The sequence below is a fragment of the Cynocephalus volans genome, chromosome 16, assembly GCF_027409185.1.
Source record: "Cynocephalus volans isolate mCynVol1 chromosome 16, mCynVol1.pri, whole genome shotgun sequence".
NCBI lineage: Eukaryota > Metazoa > Chordata > Mammalia > Dermoptera > Cynocephalidae > Cynocephalus > Cynocephalus volans.
This window is the reverse complement of record NC_084475.1, coordinates 74275779-74292386: the sequence shown is the minus strand read 5'-3', so window position 1 is coordinate 74292386 and position 16608 is coordinate 74275779.

The window sequence follows — 16608 nt, the reverse complement described above, 5'->3', positions numbered from 1 at the left end:
GCACATTCTGCTGCTTCCTCCCTTAGAGTTAAACTAGCTTCTGAAACCTCAACCTCCGGGGAGTCTGTTTGGCAGAGATATAGAACACACTTTTCCAAGCCTGTTGGAAGGCATTTGCAATGTGATTTCGCGTCTAATTTCCCACACCAAACTGCTTGCAGCTCGAACTCCCTTCTAACAAGCACTTCTTCGTTTCAGTGAGATATGCTGTATTCTAAACGGGGAAGCTTCTCTTACGCTTTTTCACAGAGATTTTGAAACTGAGATTTACAAACCCGTTTCCAACGTAGGCGCCAATGGGATTCCCCATAGTACTTGCCAACCTGAATTCCCACAGGCTAGATGTGAGAGGCACATTCTGCTGCTTCCTCCCTTAGAGTTAAACTAGCTTCTGAAAGGTCAACCTCCGGGGAGTCTGTTTGGCAGAGATATAGAACAAACTTTTCCAAGCCTGTTGGAAGGCATTTGCAGTTTGATTTCGCGTCTAATTTCCCAAACCAAATTGCTTGCAGCTCGCACTCCCTTCTAACTACCACTTCTTCGGTTCAGTGAGATATGCTGAATTCTAAACGGGGAAGCTTCTCTGACGCTTTATCACAGAGATTTTGAAACTGAAATCTCCCATGCCATTTCCACCATAGACAGCAATGGGCTTCCCCATAGAACTTGCCAACCTGAATTCCTATAGACTATATGTGAGATGCCCATTCTGCTGCTTCCTTCCTTAGAGTTAAACTAGCTTCTGAAAGCTCAACCTCCGGGCAGTGTGTTTGGCAGAGATATAGAACACACTTTTCCAAGCCTGTTTTAAGGCATTTGCATTGTGATTTCGCATCTAATTTCCCAAACCAAACTGCTTGCAGCTCTAACTCCATTCTAACTACCACTTCTTAGGTTCAGAGAGATATGCTGAATTCTAAACGCGGAAGCTTCTCTGATGCTTTTTCACAGAGATTTTGAAACTGAAATTTCCAAACCCGTTTCCAACGTAGGCGCCAATGGGCTTCCCCATAGAACTTGCCAACCTGAATTCCTACAGGCTAGATGTGAGAGGCACATTCTGCTGCTTCCTCCCTTAGAGTTAAACTTGCTGCTGAAAGCTCAACCTCCGGGGAGTCTGTTTGGCAGAGATATATAACAAACTTTTCCAAGCCTTTTGGAAGGCATTTGCAATGTGATATCGCGCCTAATTTCCTAAACCATACTGCTTGCAGGTCGAACTCCCTTCTAACTACCACTTCTTCGGTTCCGTGAGATATGCTGGATTCTAAACGGGGAAGCTTCTCTGACGCTTTTTCACAGAGATTTTGAAACTGAAATTTCCAAACCCATTTCCAACGTACGCTCCAATGGGCTTCCCCATAGAACTTGCCAACCTGAATTCCTTCAGGCTAGATGTGAGAGGCACATTCTGCTGCTTCCTCCCTTAGAGTTAAACTAGCTTCTGAAAGCTCAACCTGCGGGGAGTCTGTTTGGCAGAGATATAGAACACACTTTTCCAAGCCTGTTGGAAGGCATTTACAAAGTGATTTCGCGTCTAATTTCCGAAAACAAACGGCTTGCAGCTCTAACTCCCTTCTAAATACCACTTCTTCGATTCAGTGAGATATGCTGGATTCTAAATGCAGAAGCTTCTCTGACGCTTTTTCACAGAGATTTTGAAACTGAAATCTCCCATGCCGTTTCCACCATAGGCAGCAATGGGCTTCCCCGTAGAACTTGCCAACCTGAATTCCTACAGGCTAGATGTGAGAGGCACATTCTGCTACTTCCTCCCTTAGAGTTAAACTTGCTTCTGTGAGCTCAACCTCCGGGGAGTCTGTTTGGCACAGATATAGAACACACTTTTCCAAGCCTGTTGGAAGGCATTTGCAGTGTGATTTCGCGTCTAATTTCCCAAACCAAACTGCTTGCAGCTCTAACTCCATTCTAACTACCACTTCTTAGGTTCAGTGAGATATGCTGGATTCTAAACGCAGAAGCTTCTCTGATGCTTTTTCACAGAGATTTTGAAACTGAAATTTCCAAACCCGTTTCCAACGTAGGCGCCAATGGGCTTCCCCATAGAACTTGCCAACTTGAATTCCTACAGGCTAGATGTGAGAGGCACATTCTGCTGCTTCCTCCCTTAGAGTTAAACTAGCTTCTGAAAGCTCAACCTGCGGGGAGTCTGTTTGGCAGAGATATAGAACACACTTTTCCAAGCCTGTTGGAAGGCATTTGCAAAGTGATTTCGCATCTAATTTCCGAAAACAAACGGCTTCCAGCTCTAACTCCCTTCTAAATACCACTTCTACGGTTCAGTGAGATATGCTGGATTCTAAACGCAGAACCTTCTTTGACGCTTTTTCACAGAGATTTTGAATCTGAAATCTCCCATGGCGTTTCCACCATAGGCAGCAATGGGCTTCCCCATAGAACTTGCCAACCTGAATTCCTACAGGCTAGATGGGAGAGGCACATTCTGCTGCTTCCTCCTTTAGAGCTAAACTAACTTCTGAAAGCTCAACCTCCTGGGAGTCTGTTTGGCAGAGATACAGAACACACTTTTCCAAGCCTGTTGGAAGGCATTTGCAGTTTGATTTCGTGTCTAATTTCCCAAACCAAACTGCTTGCAACTCTAACTCCCTTCTAACTAGCACTTCTTCGGTTCAGTGAGATATGCTCGATTCTAAAGGGGAAGCTTCTCTTACGCTTTTTCACAGAGATTTTGAAGCTGAAATTTCCAAACCCGTTTCCAACGTAGGCGCCAATGGGATTCCCCATAGAACTTGCCAACCTGAATTCCCACAGGCTAGATGTGAGAGGCACATTCTGCTGCTTCCTCCCTTAGAGTTAAACTAGCTTCTGAAAGCTCAACCTCCTGGGAGTCTGTTTGGCAGAGATATAGAACACACTTTTCCAAGCCTGTTGGAAGGCATTTGCAGTTTGATTTCGCGTCTAATTTCCCAAACCAAACTGCTTGCAGCTCTAACTCCCTTCTAACTACCACTTCTTCCGTTCAGGGAGATATGCTGGATTCTAAACGGAGAAGCTTCTCTGACGCTTTTTCACAGAGATTTTGAAACTGAAATCTCCCATGCCGTTTCCACCATTGGCAGCAATGGGCTTCCCCATAGAACTTGCCAACCTGAATTCCTACAGTCTAGATGTGAGAGGCACATTCTGCTGCTTCCTCCCTTAGAGTTAAACTAGCTTCTGAAACCTCAACCTCCGGGGAGTCTGTTTGGCAGAGATATAGAACACACTTTTCCAAGCCTGTTGGAAGGCATTTGCAATGTGATTTCGCGTCTAATTTCCCACACCAAACTGCTTGCAGCTCGAACTCTCTTCTAACAACCACTTCTTCGGTTCAGTGAGATATGCTGTATTCTAAACGGGGAAGCTTCCCTTACGCTTTTTCTCAGAGATTTTGAAACTGAAATTTCCAAACCCGTTTCCAACGTAGGCGCCAATGGGATTCCCCATAGAACTTGCCAACCTGAATTCCCACAGGCTAGATGTGAGAGGCACATTCTGCTGCTTCCTCCCTTAGAGTTAAACTAGCTTCTGAAAGCTCAACCTCCTCGGAGTCTGTTTGGCAGAGATATAGAACAAACTTTTCCAAGCCTATTGGAAGGCATTTGCAGTTTGATTTCGCGTCTAATTTCCCAAACCAAATTGCTTGCAGCTCGAACTCCCTTCTAACTACCACTTCTTCGGTTCAGTGAGATATGCTGAATTCTAAACGGGGAAGCTTCTCTGACGCTTTATCACAGAGATTTTGAAACTGAAATCTCCCATGCCGTTTCCACCATAGACAGCAATGGGCTTCCCCATAGAACTTGCCAACCTGAATTCCTACAGACTATATGTGAGATGCACATTCTGCTGCTTCCTCCCTTGGAGTTAAACTAGCTTCTGAAAGCTCAACCTCCGGGCAGTGTGTTTGGCAGAGATATAGAACACACTTTTCCAAGCCTGTTTTAAGGCATTTGCATTGTGATTACGCATCTAATTTCACAAACCAAACTGCTTGCAGCTCTAACTCCATTCTAACTAGCACTTCTTAGGTTCAGAGAGATATGCTGGATTCTAAACGCAGAAGCTTCTCTGATGCTTTTTCACAGAGATTTTGAAACTGAAATTTCCAAACCCGTTTCCAACGTAGGCGCCAATGGGCTTCCCCATAGAACTTGCCAACCTGAATTCCTACAGGCTAGATGTGAGAAGCACATTCTGCTGCTTCCTCCCTTAGAGTTAAACTTGCTGCTGAAAGCTCAACCTCCGGGGAGTCTGTTTGGCAGAGATATAGAACACACTTTTCCAAGCCTTTTGGAAGGCATTTGCATTGTGATATCGCGCCTAATTTCCCAAACCATACTGCTTGCAGGTCGAACTCCGTTCTAAAGACCACTTCTTCCGTTCCGTGAGATATGCTGGATTCTAAATGGGGAACCTTCTCTGACGCTTTTTCACAGAGATTTTGAAACTGAAATTTCCAAACCCATTTCCAACGTACGCTCCAATGGGCTTCCCCATAGAACTTGCCAACCTGAATTCCTTCAGGCTAGATGTGAGAGGCACATTCTGCTGCTTCCTCCCTTAGAGTTAAACTAGCTTCTGAAAGCTCAACCTCCGGGGTGTCTGTTTGGCAGAGATATAGAACACACTTTTCCAAGCCTGTTGGAAGGCATTTGCAGTTTGATTTCGCGTCTAATTTCCCAAACCAAACTGCTTGCAGCTCTAACTCCCTTCTAACTACCACTTCTTCGGTTCAGTGAGATATGCTGGACTCTAAACAGGGAAGCTTCTCTGACGCTTTTTCACAGAGATTTTGAAACTGAAATTTCCAAACCCGTTTCCAACGTAGGCGCCAAAGGGCTTCCCCATAGAACTTGCCAACCTGAATTCCTACAGGCTCGATGTGAGAGGCACATTCTGCTGCTTCCTCCCTTACAGTTAAACTAGCTTCTGAAAGCTCATCCTCCGGGCAGTTTGTTTGGCATAGATATAGAGCACACATTTCCAAGCCTGTTGGAAGGCATTTGCAGTTTGATTTCGCGTCTAATTTCCCAAACCAAACTGCTTGCAGCTCTAACTCCCTTCTAACTAGCACTTCTTCGGTTCAGTGAGATATGCTGGATTCTACATGGGGAAGCTTCTCTGACGCTTTTTCACAGAGATTTTGAAACTGAAATTTCCAAACCCGTTTCCAACATAGGTGCCAATGGGCTTCCCCATAGAACTTGCCAACCTGAATTCCTACCGGATAGATGTGAGAGGCACATTCTGCTGATTCCTCCCTTAGAGTTAAACTTGCTTCTAAAGCTCAACCTCCGAGGCGTCTGTTTGGCAGAGATATAGAACACACTTTTCCAAGCCTGTTGGAAGGCATTTGCAATGTAATTTCGCGTCTAATTTCCGAAAACAAACGGCTTGCAGCTCTAACTCCCTTCTAACTACCACTTCTTCGGTTCAGTGAGATATGCTGGATTCTAAACGGGGAAGCTTCTCTGACGCTTTTTCACAGAGATCTTGAAACTGAAATCTCCCATGCCGGTTCCACCATAGGCAGCAATTGGCTTCCCCATAGAACTTGCCAACCTGAATTCCTACAGGCTAGATGTGAGAGGCACATTCTGCTGCTTCCTCCTTTAGAGCTAAACTAGCTTCTGAAAGCTCAACCTCCTGGGAGTCTATTTGGCAGAGATATAGAACACACTTTTCCAAGCCTGTTGGATGGCATTTGCAATGTAATTTTGCGTCTAATTTCCGAAAACAAACGGCTTGCAGCTCTAACTCCCTTCTAACTACCACTTCTTCGGTTCAGTGAGATATGCTGGACTCTAAACGGGGAAGCTTCTCTGACGCTTTTTCACAGAGATTTTGAAACTGAAATCTCCCATGCCGTTTCTACCGTAGGCAGCAAAGGGCTTCCCCATAGAACTTGCCAACCTGAATTCCTACAGGCTACATGTGAGAGCCACATTCTGCTGCTTCCTCCCTTAGAGGTAAACTTGCTTCTGAAAGCTCAACTTCCGGGGAGTCTGTTTGGCAGAGATATACAACACACTTTTTCAAGCCTGTTGGTAGGCATTTGCAGTTTGATTTCGCGTCTAATTTCCGAAACCAAAGTGCTTGGAGCTCTAACTCCCTTCTACCTACAACCTCTTCGGTTCAGTGAGATATGCTGGATTCTAAAAGGGGAAGCTTCTCTGACGCTTTTTCACAGATATTTTGAAACTGAAATTTCCAAACCCGTTTCCAACGTAGGCGCCAATGGGCTTCCCCATAGAACTTGCCAACCTGACTTCCTACAGGCTAGATGTGAGAGGCACATTCTGCTGCTTCCACCCTTAGAGTTAAACTAGCTTCTGAAAGCTCAACCTCCGGGGAGTCTGTTTGGCAGAGATATAGAACACACTTTTCCAAGCCTGTTGGAAGGCATTTGAAGTTTGATTTCGCGTCTAATTTCCCAAACCAAACTGCTTGCAGCTCTAACTCCCTTCTAACTACCACTTCTTCGGTTCAGTGAGATATCCTGGATTCTAAACGGGGAAGCTTCTCTGATGCTTTTTCACAGAGATTTTGAAACTGAAATTTCCAAACCCGTTTCCAACGTAGGCGCCAATGGGCTTCCCCATAGAACTTGCCAACCTGAATTCCTACAGGCTCGATGTGAGAGGCACATTCTGCTGCTTCCTCCCTTAGAGTTAAACTAGCTTCTGAAAGCTCAACCTCCGGGCAGTGTGTTTGGCAGAGATATAGAACACACTTTTCCAAGCCTGTTTTAAGGCATTTGCATTGTGATTTCGAATCTAATTTCCCAAACCAAACTGCTTGCTGCTCTAACTCCCTTCTAACTACAACTTCTTCGGTTCAGTGAGATATGCTGGATTCTAAACGGGGAAGCTTCTCTGACGCTTTTTCACAGAGATTTTGAAACTGAAATCTCCCATGCCGTTTCCACCATAGGCAGCAATGGGCTTCCCCATAGAACTTGCCAACCTGAATTCCTACAAGCTAGATGTGAGAGGCACATTCTGCTGCTTCCTCCCTTAGAGTTAAACTTGCTTCTGTAAGCTCAACCTCCGGGGAGTCTGTTTCGCAGAGATATAGAACACACTTTTCAAAGCCTGTTGGAAGGCATTTGCAGTGTGATTTCGCGTCTAATTTCCCAAACCAAACTGCTTGCAGCTCTAACTCCATTCTAACTACCACTTCTTAGGTTCAGTGAGATATGCTGGATTCTGAACGCAGAATTTTCTCTGATGCTTTTTCACAGAGATTTTGAAACTGAAATTTCCAAACCCGTTTCCAACGTAGGCGCCAATGGGCTTCCCCATAGAACTTCCCAACCTGAATTCCTACAGGCTAGATGTGAGAGGCACATTCTGCTGCTTCCTCCCTTAGAGTTAAACTTGCTGCTGAAAGCTCAACCTCCGGGGAGTCTGTTTGGCAGAGATATAGAACACACTTTTCCAAGCCTTTTGGAAGGCATTTGCAATGTGATATCGCGCCTAATTTCCCAAACCATACTGCTTGCAGGTCGAAATCCCTTCTAACTACCACTTCTTCGGTTCCGTGAGATATGCTGGATTCTACATGGGGAAGCTTCTCTGACGCTTTTTCACAGAGATTTTGAAACTGAAATTTCAAAACCCGTTTCCAACATAGGCGCCAATGGGCTTCCCCATAGAACTTGCCAACCTGATTTCCTACCGGATAGATGTGAGAGGCACATTCTGCTGATTCCTCCCTTAGAGTTAAACTTGCTTCTAAAGCTCAACCTCCGAGGCGACTGTTTGGCAGAGATATAGAACACACTTTTCCAAGCCTGTTGGAAGGCATTTGCAATGTAATTTTGCGTCTAATTTCCGAAAACAAACGGCTTGCAGCTCTAACTCCCTTCTAACTACCACTTCTTCGGTTCAGTGAGATATGCTGGACTCTAAACGGGGAAGCTTCTCTGACGCTTTTTCACAGAGATTTTGAAACTGAAATCTCCCATGCCGTTTCTACCATAGGCAGCAAAGGGCTTCCCCATAGAAATTGCCAACCTGAATTCCTACAGGCTAGATGTGAGAGGCACATTCTGCTGCTTCCTCCCTTAGAGTTAAACTTGCTACTGAAAGCTCAACTCCGGGAAGTCTGTTTGGCAGAGATATTCAACACACTTTTCCAAGCCAGTTGGTAGGCATTTGCAGTTTGATTTCGCGTCTAATTTCCGAAACCCAAGTGCTTGGAGCTCTAACTCCCTTCTACCTACAACCTCTTCGGTTCAGTGAGATATGCTGGATTCTAAAAGGGGAAGCTTCTCTGACGCTTTTTCACAGATATTTTGAAACTGAAATTTCCAAACCCGTTTCCAACGTAGGCGCCAATGGGCTTCCCCATAGAACTTGCCAACCTGACTTCCTACGGGCTAGATGTGAGAGGCACATTCTACTGCTTCCTCCCTTAGAGTTAAACTAGCTTCTGAAAGCTCAACCTCCGGGGAGTCTGTTTGGCAGAGATATAGAACACACTTTTCCAAGCCTGTTGGAAGGCATTTGAAGTTTGATTTCGCGTCTAATTTCCCAAACCAAACTGCTTGCAGCTCGAACTCCCTTCTAACTACCACTTCTTTGGTTCAGTGAGATATGCTGGATTCTAAACGGGGAAGCTTCTCTGACGCTTTTTCACAGAGATTTTGAAACTGAAATCTCCCATGCCGTTTCCACCATAGGCAGCAATGGGCTTCCCCATAGAACTTGCCAACCTGAATTCCTACAAGCTAGATGTGAGAGGCACATTCTGCTGCTTCCTCCCTTAGAGTTAAACTTGCTTCTGTAAGCTCAACCTCCGGGGAGTCTGTTTGGCAGAGATATAGAACACACTTTTCCAAGCCTGTTGGAAGGCATTTGCAGTGTGATTTCGCGTCTAATTTCCCAAACCAAACTGCTTGCAGCTCTAACTCCATTCTAACTACCACTTCTTAGGTTCAGGGAGATATGCTGGATTCTAAACGGAGAAGCTTCTCTGACGCTTTTTCACAGAGATCTTGAAACTGAAATCTCCCATGCCGGTTCCACCATAGGCAGCAATGGACTTCCCCATAGAACTTGCCAACCTGAATTCCTACAGGCTAGATGTGAGAGGCACATTCTGCTGCTTCCTCCTTAAGAGCTAAACTAGCTTCTGAAAGCTCAACCTCCTGGGAGTCTATTTGGCAGAGATATAGAACACACTTTTCCAAGCCTGTTGGAAGGCATTTGCAGTTTGATTTCGCGTCAAATTTCCCAAACCAAACTGCTTGCAGCTCTAACTCCCTTCTAATTACCACTTCTTCGGTTCAGTGAGATATGCTGGATTCTAAACGGGGAAGCTTCTCTGACGCTTTTTCACAGAGATTTTGAAACTGAAATTTCCAAACCCTTTTCCAACATAGGCGCCAATGGGCTTCCACATAGAACTTGCCAACCTGAATTCCTACCGGATAGATGTGAGAGGCACATTCTGCTGATTCCTCCCTTAGAGTTAAACTTGCTTCTAAAGCTCAACCTCCGAGGCGTCTGTTTGGCAGAGATATAGAACACACTTTTCCAAGCCTGTTGGATGGCATTTGCAATGTAATTTTGCGTCTAATTTCCGAAAACAAACGGCTTGCAGCTCTAACTCCCTTCTAACTACCACTTCTTCGGTTCAGTGAGATATGCTGGACTCTAAACGGGGAAGCTTCTCTGACGCTTTTTCACAGAGATTTTGAAACTGAAATCTCCCATGCCGTTTCTACCGTAGGCAGCAAAGGGCTTCCCCATAGAACTTGCCAACCTGACTTCCTACAGGCTAGATGTGAGAGGCACATTCTGCTGCTTCCTCCCTTAGAGTTAAACTTGCTTCTGTAAGCTCAACCTCCTGGGAGTCTGTTTGGCAGAGATATAGAACACACTTTTCCAAGCCTGTTGGAAGGCATTTGCAATGTGATTTCGCGTCTAATTTCCCAAACCAAACTGCTTGCAGCTCTAACTCCCTTCTAACTACCACTTCTTAGCTTCAGTGAGATATGCTGCATTCTAAACGCAGAAGCTTCTCTGATGCTTTTTCACAGAGATTTTGAAACTGAAATTTCCAAACCCGTTTCCAACGTAGGCGCCAATGGGCTTCCCCATAGAACTTGCCAACCTGAATTCCTACAGGCTACATGTGAGAGCCACATTCTGCTGCTTCCTCCCTTAGAGTGAAACTTGCTTCTGAAAGCTCAACCTCCGGGCAGTGTGTTTGGCAGAGATATAGAACACACTTTTCCAAGCCTCTTGGAACGCATTTGCAGTTTGATTTCGCGTCTAATTTCCCAAACCAAACTGCTTACAGCTCGAACTCCCTTCTAACTACCACTTCTTCGGTTCAGTGAGATATGCTGGACTCTAAACAGGGAAGCTTCTCTGACGCTTTTTCACAGAGATTTTGAAACTGAAATTTCCAAACCCGTTTCCAACGTAGGCGCCAAAGGGCTTCCCCATAGAACTTGCCAACCTGAATTCCTACAGGCTCGATGTGAGAGGCACATTCTGCTGCTTCCTCCCTTACAGTTAAACTAGCTTCTGAAAGCTCATCCTCCGGGCAGTTTGTTTGGCATAGATATAGAGCACACATTTCCAAGCCTGTTGGAAGGCATTTGCAGTTTGATTTCGCGTCTAATTTCCCAAACCAAACTGCTTGCAGCTCTAACTCCCTTCTAACTAGCACTTCTTCGGTTCAGTGAGATATGCTGGATTCTACATGGGGAAGCTTCTCTGACGCTTTTTCACAGAGATTTTGAAACTGAAATTTCCAAACCCGTTTCCAACATAGGTGCCAATGGGCTTCCCCATAGAACTTGCCAACCTGAATTCCTACCGGATAGATGTGAGAGGCACATTCTGCTGATTCCTCCCTTAGAGTTAAACTTGCTTCTAAAGCTCAACCTCCGAGGCGTCTGTTTGGCAGAGATATAGAACACACTTTTCCAAGCCTGTTGGAAGGCATTTGCAATGTAATTTCGCGTCTAATTTCCGAAAACAAACGGCTTGCAGCTCTAACTCCCTTCTAACTACCACTTCTTCGGTTCAGTGAGATATGCTGGATTCTAAACGGGGAAGCTTCTCTGACGCTTTTTCACAGAGATCTTGAAACTGAAATCTCCCATGCCGGTTCCACCATAGGCAGCAATTGGCTTCCCCATAGAACTTGCCAACCTGAATTCCTACAGGCTAGATGTGAGAGGCACATTCTGCTGCTTCCTCCTTTAGAGCTAAACTAGCTTCTGAAAGCTCAACCTCCTGGGAGTCTATTTGGCAGAGATATAGAACACACTTTTCCAAGCCTGTTGGATGGCATTTGCAATGTAATTTTGCGTCTAATTTCCGAAAACAAACGGCTTGCAGCTCTAACTCCCTTCTAACTACCACTTCTTCGGTTCAGTGAGATATGCTGGACTCTAAACGGGGAAGCTTCTCTGACGCTTTTTCACAGAGATTTTGAAACTGAAATCTCCCATGCCGTTTCTACCGTAGGCAGCAAAGGGCTTCCCCATAGAACTTGCCAACCTGAATTCCTACAGGCTACATGTGAGAGCCACATTCTGCTGCTTCCTCCCTTAGAGGTAAACTTGCTTCTGAAAGCTCAACTTCCGGGGAGTCTGTTTGGCAGAGATATAGAACACACTTTTTCAAGCCTGTTGGTAGGCATTTGCAGTTTGATTTCGCGTCTAATTTCCGAAACCAAAGTGCTTGGAGCTCTAACTCCCTTCTACCTACAACCTCTTCGGTTCAGTGAGATATGCTGGATTCTAAAAGGGGAAGCTTCTCTGACGCTTTTTCACAGATATTTTGAAACTGAAATTTCCAAACCCGTTTCCAACGTAGGCGCCAATGGGCTTCCCCATAGAACTTGCCAACCTGACTTCCTACAGGCTAGATGTGAGAGGCACATTCTGCTGCTTCCACCCTTAGAGTTAAACTAGCTTCTGAAAGCTCAACCTCCGGGGAGTCTGTTTGGCAGAGATATAGAACACACTTTTCCAAGCCTGTTGGAAGGCATTTGAAGTTTGATTTCGCGTCTAATTTCCCAAACCAAACTGCTTGCAGCTCTAACTCCCTTCTAACTACCACTTCTTCGGTTCAGTGAGATATCCTGGATTCTAAACGGGGAAGCTTCTCTGATGCTTTTTCACAGAGATTTTGAAACTGAAATTTCCAAACCCGTTTCCAACGTAGGCGCCAATGGGCTTCCCCATAGAACTTGCCAACCTGAATTCCTACAGGCTCGATGTGAGAGGCACATTCTGCTGCTTCCTCCCTTAGAGTTAAACTAGCTTCTGAAAGCTCAACCTCCGGGCAGTGTGTTTGGCAGAGATATAGAACACACTTTTCCAAGCCTGTTTTAAGGCATTTGCATTGTGATTTCGAATCTAATTTCCCAAACCAAACTGCTTGCTGCTCTAACTCCCTTCTAACTACAACTTCTTCGGTTCAGTGAGATATGCTGGATTCTAAACGGGGAAGCTTCTCTGACGCTTTTTCACAGAGATTTTGAAACTGAAATCTCCCATGCCGTTTCCACCATAGGCAGCAATGGGCTTCCCCATAGAACTTGCCAACCTGAATTCCTACAAGCTAGATGTGAGAGGCACATTCTGCTGCTTCCTCCCTTAGAGTTAAACTTGCTTCTGTAAGCTCAACCTCCGGGGAGTCTGTTTCGCAGAGATATAGAACACACTTTTCAAAGCCTGTTGGAAGGCATTTGCAGTGTGATTTCGCGTCTAATTTCCCAAACCAAACTGCTTGCAGCTCTAACTCCATTCTAACTACCACTTCTTAGGTTCAGTGAGATATGCTGGATTCTGAACGCAGAATTTTCTCTGATGCTTTTTCACAGAGATTTTGAAACTGAAATTTCCAAACCCGTTTCCAACGTAGGCGCCAATGGGCTTCCCCATAGAACTTCCCAACCTGAATTCCTACAGGCTAGATGTGAGAGGCACATTCTGCTGCTTCCTCCCTTAGAGTTAAACTTGCTGCTGAAAGCTCAACCTCCGGGGAGTCTGTTTGGCAGAGATATAGAACACACTTTTCCAAGCCTTTTGGAAGGCATTTGCAATGTGATATCGCGCCTAATTTCCCAAACCATACTGCTTGCAGGTCGAAATCCCTTCTAACTACCACTTCTTCGGTTCCGTGAGATATGCTGGATTCTACATGGGGAAGCTTCTCTGACGCTTTTTCACAGAGATTTTGAAACTGAAATTTCAAAACCCGTTTCCAACATAGGCGCCAATGGGCTTCCCCATAGAACTTGCCAACCTGATTTCCTACCGGATAGATGTGAGAGGCACATTCTGCTGATTCCTCCCTTAGAGTTAAACTTGCTTCTAAAGCTCAACCTCCGAGGCGACTGTTTGGCAGAGATATAGAACACACTTTTCCAAGCCTGTTGGAAGGCATTTGCAATGTAATTTTGCGTCTAATTTCCGAAAACAAACGGCTTGCAGCTCTAACTCCCTTCTAACTACCACTTCTTCGGTTCAGTGAGATATGCTGGACTCTAAACGGGGAAGCTTCTCTGACGCTTTTTCACAGAGATTTTGAAACTGAAATCTCCCATGCCGTTTCTACCATAGGCAGCAAAGGGCTTCCCCATAGAAATTGCCAACCTGAATTCCTACAGGCTAGATGTGAGAGGCACATTCTGCTGCTTCCTCCCTTAGAGTTAAACTTGCTACTGAAAGCTCAACTCCGGGAAGTCTGTTTGGCAGAGATATTCAACACACTTTTCCAAGCCAGTTGGTAGGCATTTGCAGTTTGATTTCGCGTCTAATTTCCGAAACCCAAGTGCTTGGAGCTCTAACTCCCTTCTACCTACAACCTCTTCGGTTCAGTGAGATATGCTGGATTCTAAAAGGGGAAGCTTCTCTGACGCTTTTTCACAGATATTTTGAAACTGAAATTTCCAAACCCGTTTCCAACGTAGGCGCCAATGGGCTTCCCCATAGAACTTGCCAACCTGACTTCCTACGGGCTAGATGTGAGAGGCACATTCTACTGCTTCCTCCCTTAGAGTTAAACTAGCTTCTGAAAGCTCAACCTCCGGGGAGTCTGTTTGGCAGAGATATAGAACACACTTTTCCAAGCCTGTTGGAAGGCATTTGAAGTTTGATTTCGCGTCTAATTTCCCAAACCAAACTGCTTGCAGCTCGAACTCCCTTCTAACTACCACTTCTTTGGTTCAGTGAGATATGCTGGATTCTAAACGGGGAAGCTTCTCTGACGCTTTTTCACAGAGATTTTGAAACTGAAATCTCCCATGCCGTTTCCACCATAGGCAGCAATGGGCTTCCCCATAGAACTTGCCAACCTGAATTCCTACAAGCTAGATGTGAGAGGCACATTCTGCTGCTTCCTCCCTTAGAGTTAAACTTGCTTCTGTAAGCTCAACCTCCGGGGAGTCTGTTTGGCAGAGATATAGAACACACTTTTCCAAGCCTGTTGGAAGGCATTTGCAGTGTGATTTCGCGTCTAATTTCCCAAACCAAACTGCTTGCAGCTCTAACTCCATTCTAACTACCACTTCTTAGGTTCAGGGAGATATGCTGGATTCTAAACGGAGAAGCTTCTCTGACGCTTTTTCACAGAGATCTTGAAACTGAAATCTCCCATGCCGGTTCCACCATAGGCAGCAATGGACTTCCCCATAGAACTTGCCAACCTGAATTCCTACAGGCTAGATGTGAGAGGCACATTCTGCTGCTTCCTCCTTAAGAGCTAAACTAGCTTCTGAAAGCTCAACCTCCTGGGAGTCTATTTGGCAGAGATATAGAACACACTTTTCCAAGCCTGTTGGAAGGCATTTGCAGTTTGATTTCGCGTCAAATTTCCCAAACCAAACTGCTTGCAGCTCTAACTCCCTTCTAATTACCACTTCTTCGGTTCAGTGAGATATGCTGGATTCTAAACGGGGAAGCTTCTCTGACGCTTTTTCACAGAGATTTTGAAACTGAAATTTCCAAACCCTTTTCCAACATAGGCGCCAATGGGCTTCCACATAGAACTTGCCAACCTGAATTCCTACCGGATAGATGTGAGAGGCACATTCTGCTGATTCCTCCCTTAGAGTTAAACTTGCTTCTAAAGCTCAACCTCCGAGGCGTCTGTTTGGCAGAGATATAGAACACACTTTTCCAAGCCTGTTGGATGGCATTTGCAATGTAATTTTGCGTCTAATTTCCGAAAACAAACGGCTTGCAGCTCTAACTCCCTTCTAACTACCACTTCTTCGGTTCAGTGAGATATGCTGGACTCTAAACGGGGAAGCTTCTCTGACGCTTTTTCACAGAGATTTTGAAACTGAAATCTCCCATGCCGTTTCTACCGTAGGCAGCAAAGGGCTTCCCCATAGAACTTGCCAACCTGACTTCCTACAGGCTAGATGTGAGAGGCACATTCTGCTGCTTCCTCCCTTAGAGTTAAACTTGCTTCTGTAAGCTCAACCTCCTGGGAGTCTGTTTGGCAGAGATATAGAACACACTTTTCCAAGCCTGTTGGAAGGCATTTGCAATGTGATTTCGCGTCTAATTTCCCAAACCAAACTGCTTGCAGCTCTAACTCCCTTCTAACTACCACTTCTTAGCTTCAGTGAGATATGCTGCATTCTAAACGCAGAAGCTTCTCTGATGCTTTTTCACAGAGATTTTGAAACTGAAATTTCCAAACCCGTTTCCAACGTAGGCGCCAATGGGCTTCCCCATAGAACTTGCCAACCTGAATTCCTACAGGCTACATGTGAGAGCCACATTCTGCTGCTTCCTCCCTTAGAGTGAAACTTGCTTCTGAAAGCTCAACCTCCGGGCAGTGTGTTTGGCAGAGATATAGAACACACTTTTCCAAGCCTCTTGGAACGCATTTGCAGTTTGATTTCGCGTCTAATTTCCCAAACCAAACTGCTTACAGCTCGAACTCCCTTCTAACTACCACTTCTTCGGTTCAGTGAGATATGCTGGATTCTAAACGGTGAAGCTTCTCTGACGCTTTTTCGCACAGATTTTGAAACTGAAATCTCCCATGCCGTTTCCAACGTAGGCGCCAATGGGCTTCCCCATAGAACTTGCCAACCTGAATTCCTACAGGCTACATGTGAGAGCCACATTCTGCTGCTTCCTCCCTTAGAGGTAAACTTGCTTCTGAAAGCTCAACTTCCGGGGAGTCTGTTTGGCAGAGATATAGAACACACTTTTTCAAGCCTGTTGGTAGGCATTTGCAGTTTGATTTCGCGTCTAATTTCCGAAACCAAAGTGCTTGGAGCTCTAACTCCCTTCTACCTACAACCTCTTCGGTTCAGTGAGATATGCTGGATTCTAAAAGGGGAAGCTTCTCTGACGCTTTTTCACAGATATTTTGAAACTGAAATTTCCAAACCCGTTTCCAACGTAGGCGCCAATGGGCTTCCCCATAGAACTTGCCAACCTGACTTCCTACAGGCTAGATGTGAGAGGCACATTCTGCTGCTTCCACCCTTAGAGTTAAACTAGCTTCTGAAAGCTCAACCTCCGGGGAGTCTGTTTGGCAGAGATATAGAACACACTTTTCCAAGCCTGTTGGAAGGCATTTGAAG